Raw genomic sequence first — 8969 nt, 5'->3', positions numbered from 1 at the left:
CTAGAGCTCCATCAATCTGCAAGGACAACTTCAAATTCTTCTCTTCCATTGTGATTTCAGCTCTGATACCATGTAGAAATTTCTACAATTCTATCTTTGATACCATGTAGAAATTTCTACAAATCTAGCTCTGATACAATGTAGAAATTTCTACAAATATAGATCTAATACCATGTAGAAATTTCTACAAATCTAGCTCTTATACCATGTAGAAATTCCTTGTAGATTCAAACTAATATTGTAATATGCTAAAACAATTGACTTGAATCTACTCTAATCATCAGCAGAAACAATAATTGATCAATGAAATCATGAAGCATAAAATAGAAAGAATTCTATCACACATAACACAATGATTTTATGGGGAAATCCATAGCTAAAAACCCTTGCTATCTATATATTGAATTAGTAAAAAAATATGAGAAGATTACAATGCTTTGCTCAAGCCTGAGAAACCTCTGCACTATCTCAATCTATCTCACTACCAACTTGTGCACAAGATTCTCTTTGTGATGAAAATAATACTGAGAGGGGGGGTGAATCAGTATTATCTAATTCTTTTAATAAATCTTCCTTATTTGTTCTTTGAATTATTTTTGCATGTCAGTACTATAGAAAAACAGATAGTCACACCAAAGAACACAAGATGTAAGGTGGAAACCCAATGTGGGTGAAAACCACCTGCTGCAATATGTCTCTATCTTTTTTCAAATTAGAAACTTCTTTTACAATGGTTTTGTACTGGTGCAGTCCTTTACCAGTACGCAGGCTGCAACCTGCAGAGAGCTACAACTCTCTCTCTCTCGTTTTCCAGTCTCTCCTGGAAGGGAGCTACAACCCCCTACTTCTTTTCATAAAGCATCAAATGATCATCAAGTACATAAAAGTTACAGTCCACTACAGTTATCAGATCAGCAATAACAGAACTAACCCAGAACACCTTATCAATAGAAAAATTCAATCAACAGAACATCTTAAGAAAGATACGCAGTTTTCCCTTCTATGGCCTACGTTGCTACGCAGTTCACCTTCTGCTTTCCTGCGTATACCTGCAGAGATCCTTCTGCCGCACTGCGTGCCCACGCACTGCTCCTTCAACTGCACTGCGTACTATTACTGTAGGTACGCACCCAGAGACATTATCGCGCCGCGTACTGTTACTGTAGGTACGCAACCAGAAATACTATCGCGCCGCGTACTTTTACTATGCGTACGCACCTGAACCTTAGTCGCTCTGCGTACCCACGCAGCTCTCCTTCTTCTGCTCTACGTACCCACGCAGCTCTCCTTCTTCTGCTCTGCGTACCCACGCAGGTCTCCTATTTCTGCTCTGCGTACCCACGCAGATCTCCTGTTAAACACCTGCGTACTTCTGATTAGGGCCGAATAGGCAGTCCACCAGAGTGGCATAGTTGCTCAGATCTGTTCATGCACTCGAGAGATCACCCTTCACAGATTCGCCTTCAACTTCCCTTTCATATAGATCAAGCTTTTAAGACCATAACCCAATATTTCAGATCTAAAGATATTCAATTGCAAAAGATGCTTAGCCAAGTGATCTCCTTTGCTTTATATAGGCAAGCTCCTCCTAAAATCATGGAACAATACCACGAGCCAAAACCGTAATAACACAAATACCGTCGGCTAAATACCAAGGATTAAACATAAGAAACCCCACGTGTGCTTTTCTCTGCCTTGAAATGAGTGCACTGGGGGTACGCACCTCCTGAACGACTGACCTGCGTATATGGACGCGGTCCCTGCATGGTGTACTTGCGGGTACGCACCTTCTGAACTGATTTCCTGCGTACTTCTTAATTTTCATCATATTGAGAGCCTTGCCACGGGAGTTGCCATCAAGTACAACATCTGTAACATATAGCCATACCAGAAACATAATGCCAACAATCTCCCCCTTTGGACTTGATGGCAACCTCACAAACTTTTGCCATCAAGTACAACATCTGTAACATATAGCCATACCAGAAACATAATGCCAACAATCTCCCCCTTTGGACTTGATGGCAACCTCACAAACTTCAGCTTCATTCTCCCCCTTTGACATCAAGGGCAAAGGGGTATGCTCCCCCTAAGAACATGCTCCCCCTGAATATGAACCAGATCTGCAACAAAGAACCATAATCCACCATGAAAGAGATAGAGACATATTGCAGCTATTTCCAAGATCTCCTTCTTAACATCCTCCATAATGCCAACAATGCATTATATGCTCCCCCTGAACCTGTACCATCAATCAGAAAAGATTCAACAATAAGATGATGCATCAACAACCCCCAACTTTTTCCTGAGGTATTCAAAAGTGTCCCTGGGCAATGGTTTGGTGAGAATATCAGCAACTTGTTCCTTAGAAGGAACATACTCCAACTTGACCTTCTGTTCAAGTACTTTTTCCCGGAGAAAATGGTACTTGATTGGTATGTGCTTGGTTTTTGAATGCATAACAGGATTCATTGAGATGCTGATTGCACTTGTGTTATCACATAAGATGGGGATTGGTGGTGTACAAGTGATTTGAAAATCCTGCAAAGTCTGCATCATCCAAAGGAGTTGGGTGCAACAAGATGCAGCAGCAACATATTCCGCTTCAGCTATAGACAAGGCAATTGAACTCTGTTTCTTGCTGAACCAAGATACCAGTCTGGAACCCATAAAGAATGCACCACCACTTGTGCTTTTCCTGTCATCCACGCTTCCGGCCCAATCTGCATCTGTATAAGCATGAAGTGTAAGATCTGTATCTCTAGGATACCATAAGCCATAATTTTGAGTCCCTTGAAGATATTTGAAAATTCTCTTCACTGCTTGAAGATGAGTCTCCTTCGGATTTGCCTGAAATCTTCCAACTATTCCAACTGCATGCATGATGTCCGGTCGGGTACCTATCAAATAAAGTAAACTTCCAATCATAGATCTGTAGGTTGGTTGATGTACTGCTGCAGATTCATCATTTGCACTGAGGCTACATCCTGTGACCATGGGTGTACATACTAGTTTTGCATCTTCCATACCATATTTCTTCAAAATCTGTTTGAGATACTTGGTTTGAGATAAAAAGATTCCTCCTTCTTTTTGTTGGATTTGCAAACCAAGGAAATATGTCAGTTCTCCTAGCAAGGACATTTCAAATTCTTTCTGCATGACCAAGGCAAAGCTTTGACTCATAGCTTCTTCATTGCTCCCAAAAATAATGTCATCTACATACACAACAAGTATTAGCAATTTGTCATTTTCAACTTTTATATAAAGATTGCTATCTGCTGATCCTTTTGAAAAACCTTGTTGATGAAGATATTTGTCCAAACGGTAGTACCAAGCCCTTGGAGCTTGTTTGAGACCATAGAGAGCCTTTTTCAATCTGCATAGAAGATTTGGATCATTTTCAAGAATGAACCCATCTGGCTGTTCAATGTATACTTCTTCTTCCAAGTCTCCATTTAGAAAAGCTGATTTTACGTCCATTTGAAATACTTTGAAGTTTTGAAAACTTGAGAGAGCAAGGAACATTCGGATGGCCTCAAGTCTTGCAACAGGAGCAAAGGTTTCTTCAAAGTCTATTCCTTCTTGCTGCGCATGCCCTTTACAAACAAGTCTGGCCTTGTTTCTAATTACTTCTCCATTTTCATTCAATTTGGTTTTGAAGACCCATTTTGTTCCGATAACATTCTTATCCTTTGGTCTAGGAACCAACTCCCAAGTGTTGTTCTTTTCGATTTGCTCAAGTTCTTCATCCATTGCTTTCACCCAACATTCATCTTTGCATGCATCTTTCACATTTTGTGGTTCAGTGGAGGAGAGTAATGCCAAATAGCTTGAGGCTTCTGCAACTGTTCTTCTTGTTTGTACACCTGCTTCTTTCTACCCCACAATCTGAGATTCTGGATGATTCTTCTGAACATATCTGGATGGGGTTTTCTCTTCTATTCTTGTATGCTCCTCTGGTTCTTCTTGAGGTTCTTCTTGAGGTTCTTCTTCTTCATCATTCTGTCTTTGAGAGTAGCCTTCATCTTCTCCGATGTCTTCATGATGAACTTGCCTAGGAATGTATCCCTTCTCATCAACCACTACATCAATGCTGTCAACAATTCTGCCAAGTCTTTTATTGTAGCATTTGTATGCTTTGCTATGTGGAGAGTAACCAAGAAGAATGCCTTCATCTGCTCTAGGTTCAAGTTTGCCAAGCTGCTCATCAGTATTCTTGATATAGCATTTGCTTCCAAAGATTTTGAAGTGCTTTACCGAAGGAGTCTTACCACTCCAGAGCTCATGAGGAGTTTGAGTGCTGTTCACCCTGACATTTGTTTTGTTGAGAATAACAACCGCAGCATGTGCAGCTTCTCCCCAGAAAGTTGCGGGAGTTCCTGATTCATCAAGCATAGCACGAGCCATTTGTTGGACTGTTCTGTTCATTCTTTCCACAACTCCATTTTGCTGAGGAGTTCTAGCTGTAGAGAATTCTCTTCTTATCCCATGTTCTTCACAGAAATCGAAAAATTCATTTGAGGTAAACTCCCCACCTCTGTCGGATCTGAGGCACTTAATTTTGTGACCTGATTCATTTTCAACCAAAGCTTTGAAGGATTTGAATTTTTCGAATGCTTCATCTTTGTGCTTCATAAGTCCTAGCCAGACAAACCTGGAGAAATCGTCAATGAATAATATCAAGTATTCTTCTCCTCTAGGTGTTCTTTTCCTGAATGGACCGCATGTATCTGTATGTACTAGCTCGAGAGGCATGCTAGCTGATCCTTCCTTCTCTGGAAAGTTAGTTCTGGTTTGTTTTCCAAACTGACATGATTTGCATATGGTGTTGTCAGGAATTTTGATATCTGGAAGATCGCGAACTGCCTGATATTTGCATGCTTTCCTTATTTGTGAAAAGCTTAGATGCCCCAACCTCCGATGCCATAGCCAGTGCTCATCATCCTTGCTCAGATAGCATTGCTGTTGTCCTTCTTCAAATATGTATAGATTATTTGGAGTTCTTTTGCCTTTGATCACTGTTTTACCTATATCAAGATCACGAACAAGACACCCATTTGATCTGAATATAACCTCGGTTCTCTGATCACACATCTGGCTGACACTTAGAAGATTATGCTTCAATCCATCAACATACAAAACATTTCCAGCCTTGACCTTTTCTTTTAACTGAGCAATGCCCTTTCCTTTTATAGTTGCAGGAGTATCATTTCCAAAAGAGACTTTCTTTCCCTTTTCTAGAGCCGAATAAGACTCAAGTTTTTCTTTATCACCTGTCATATGCTTCGAACATCCACTGTCAATGTACCATAGATTTTCCTGTCCCTCTGCATAAAATGCTATCCCACATCTTTCTGTTTGAGGTTCCTTTATTCTCCATGTTTTGGTGCTTGAGGTTTGTTCCTTTTTCTGCTGAAACCTGCTCCTGCATTCAGAGTCTTCATGACCAAAGTTATTGCAAATAGAACATTCAACTTCATTTTCAAGAACCGAAAAGTTGTTATAGGTCCTTTTTGTAATCCCTGTCATACTTCTTTGTTTTTGAGCTTCCCTAGTCATGATCGTTTTATATGCAACACATTGAGCTGCTTTGTGACCAAAGTTATGGCAAGAAAAGCATTGTCCATTGAAGAAACTTCTGCGGTTATCGAATCTACCAGCCAACTGATTGTAATTTCTATTTTCATCTATTCTTGAACCAAATTGAGAAGATTTTACCTGTGGTTGGTTGTAGCTTTTGTTCACCCTTAAGATGGATTGCCCCTGATAGTTTCTGTTTGTAATTCGTCCCTACTTTACCTGATGATCTTCATTGTTCTTTTGCTCATTTCTTCTTGCTGCATCAAGATAACTTTTTGAGGTGGATGCTTGAGAAGTTTCTCCATTATAGCCCAGACCTGTCTTGTTTAGTGGAGACCGTTGCACATTGATAATCTCATCCAAAGTTTCAGATCCTTTGACAAACTTGAGATTAATAGCTTTTGTTTTCTCAATCTCTTTTCTAAGACCAACAATTTCACCTTCTAATTTTTCAAGATGTTTTTCCTTTTCATCAATTTGAAATTGTAGGGTATCAATGATCATGTTCTTTTCTTCTATACATCTCTTGAGTCTAGTAATTTCATCATAAAGTTTATCCACATCTATAGCATCCATATAATCATCATATTCAAATGCCATTAACAACTTATATTCATTACCTTGTTCATCTTCATCACTGTTTGATAGACCATCACTATCTTCATGAGTGTAGTAGCTTTTCTTATTTGCGTTCTGTTTCTTGTTCCATCTAGCAGGTTCCTTTCCTTTATCCTTATAAGGACATTTTGCAGCATAATGACCTACTCTTCCACAAGCAAAGCATTTAAAAGGTAACTTACCTCTGAACCTTCCAGAACCCCTTTGAAAATTTCTGACAAAATTTGATTCTTCTTCCTCTTCTTCCGGGACGTGGCTTGCTTCATAATAATCTCCTTTGCCTGATGCTTTGAAAGCAGCTTCTCTTCTGTCTGATGGACCTCCCTTTCTCATTTCATAAGCAGTTAGAATTCCATGTAGCTGAGACATAGTAAGAATTCAAAGATTTTCCTTTTCTTCTATTGCAGATACTTTAGATTCAAACTTGGGGGACAATGATCTTAGGACCTTTTCAACCACAATAGCCTCTTTTATTTCTTCACCCAAATTTTTCATACAATTAACAACCTCATCTACCCGAAGAAAATAGTTAGCCACACTTTCATCATTATACATTTTGAGAGTCTCATACTGAATTCTGAGAGTTTGAAGTTTAGCACGCTTTACCTGTTCGTCTCCTTCATAGCTCGTGACAATTTTGTCCCATATCTCTTTTGCGGATTTATAGTGCATTACCTTCATGAATTCTGATTGAGATATACATCCTAACAGAGTACTGACTGCTTTCGCATTTGTTTCATACTTCTTTTTCTCGGCTGCATCTGTAGGAGTAGCTGAAGGAAAAGCATAGCCTGTCTCTACGATGTCCCAAACTTCTGTACCAAGAGATTGAAGATAGGCAGTAACTCTTACCTTCCAATAATTGAAATTTGTCCCATCAAAAACCGGTGGCCTGATTGATGCTTCTCTCTCGTAGTTGCTCATGATGAACGATCTACCTTCAAGCGATCAAGCTTCTCTGAAGGACCTGCTCTAATACCAATTGATGAAAATAATACTGAGAGGGGGGGTGAATTAGTATTATCTAATTCTTTTAATAAATCTTCCTTATTTGTTCTTTGAATTATTTTTGCATGTCAGTACTATAGAAAAACAGATAGTCACACCAAAGAACACAAGATGTAAGGTGGAAACCCAATGTGGGTGAAAACCACCTGCTGCAATATGTCTCTATCTTTTTTCAAATTAGAAACTTATTTTACAATTTTATACTGGTGCAGTCCTTTACCAGTACGCAGGCTGCAACCTGCAGAGAGCTACAACTCTCTCTCTCTCGTTTTCCAGTCTCTCCTGGAAGGGAGCTACAACCCCCTACTTCTTTTCATAAAGCATCAAATGATCATCAAGTACATAAAAGTTACAGTCCACTACAGTTATCAGATCAGCAATAACAGAACTAACCCAGAACACCTTATCAACAGAAAAATTCAATCAACAGAACATCTTAAGACAGATACGCAGTTTTCCCTTCTGTGGCCTGCGTCGCTACGCAGTTCACCTTCTGCTTTCCTGTGTATACCCGCAGAGATCCTTCTACCGCACTGCGTGCCCACGCACTGCTCCTTCAACTGCACTGCGTACTATTACTGCAGGTACGCACCCAGAGACATTATCGCGCCGCGTACTGTTACTGTAGGTACGCACCCAGAAATACTATCGCGCCGTGTACTTTTACTATGCGTACGCACCTGAACCTTATTCGCTCTGTGTACCCACGCAGATCTCCTTCTTCTGCTCTGCGTACCCACGCAGGTCTCCTGTTTCTGCTCTACGTACCCACGCAGATCTCCTATTAAACACCTGCGTACTTCTGATTAGGGCCGAATAGGCAGTCCACCAGAGTGGCACAGTTGCTCAGATCTGTTCATGCGCTCGAGAGATCACCCTTCACAGATTCGCCTTCAACTTCCCTTTCATATAGATCAAGCTTTTAAGACCATAACCCAATATTTCAGATCTAAAGATATTCAATTGCAAAAGATGCTTAGCCAAGTGATCTCCTTTGCTTTATATAGGCAAGCTCCTCCTAAAATCATGGAACAATACCACGAGCCAAAACCGTAATAACACAAATACCGTCGGCTAAATACCAAGGATTAAACATAAGAAACCCCACGTGCGCTTTTCTCTGCCTTGAAATGAGTGCACTGGGGGTACGCACCTCCTGAACGGCTGGCCTGCGTATCTGGACGCGGTCCCTGCATGGTGTACCTGCGGGTACGCATCTTCTGAACTGATTTCCTGCGTACTTCTTAATTTTCATCATATTGAGAGCCTTGCCACGGGAGTTGCCATCAAGTACAACATCTGTAACATATAGCCATACTAGAAACATAATGCCAACAATCTCCCCCTTTGGACTTGATGGCAACCTCACAAAATTTTGCCATCAAGTACAACATCTTTAACATATAGCCATACCAGAAACATAATGCCAACACTTTGCACACCTTTCTCTCACAAGCTCCACGCAAAAACTTGTGCTTCCTGTTGCCTAGTCTCACCAACTCATGCTCACCAAAACAATAATTAAACTTGTGCCTTCAATCCTCCTTTTAAAGGAAATTCAAATGGATAAAATTAGTGGTTTCTCTAATTATGTAATGATTTATTTTAGGCCTTCTTCTGGTTGCATGCACCATATGTTTAATTTAGAGGATTTTACAACTAACAGTAAACTGTCCTTGAACTCAAATCTCAACTGGGTCTTTCTCTAATATCACATGCATGAGTTAATTATGAGTGAATATTCAGTTTACTGGTTGATCACT

This window comes from Pinus tabuliformis, chromosome 8, assembly GCF_031772625.1.
Source record: "Pinus tabuliformis cultivar Carrire ecotype Pingquan chromosome 8, CPIR1, whole genome shotgun sequence".
Classification (NCBI taxonomy): Eukaryota; Viridiplantae; Streptophyta; class Pinopsida; order Pinales; family Pinaceae; genus Pinus; species Pinus tabuliformis.
This window is presented reverse-complemented; position numbering follows the sequence as displayed.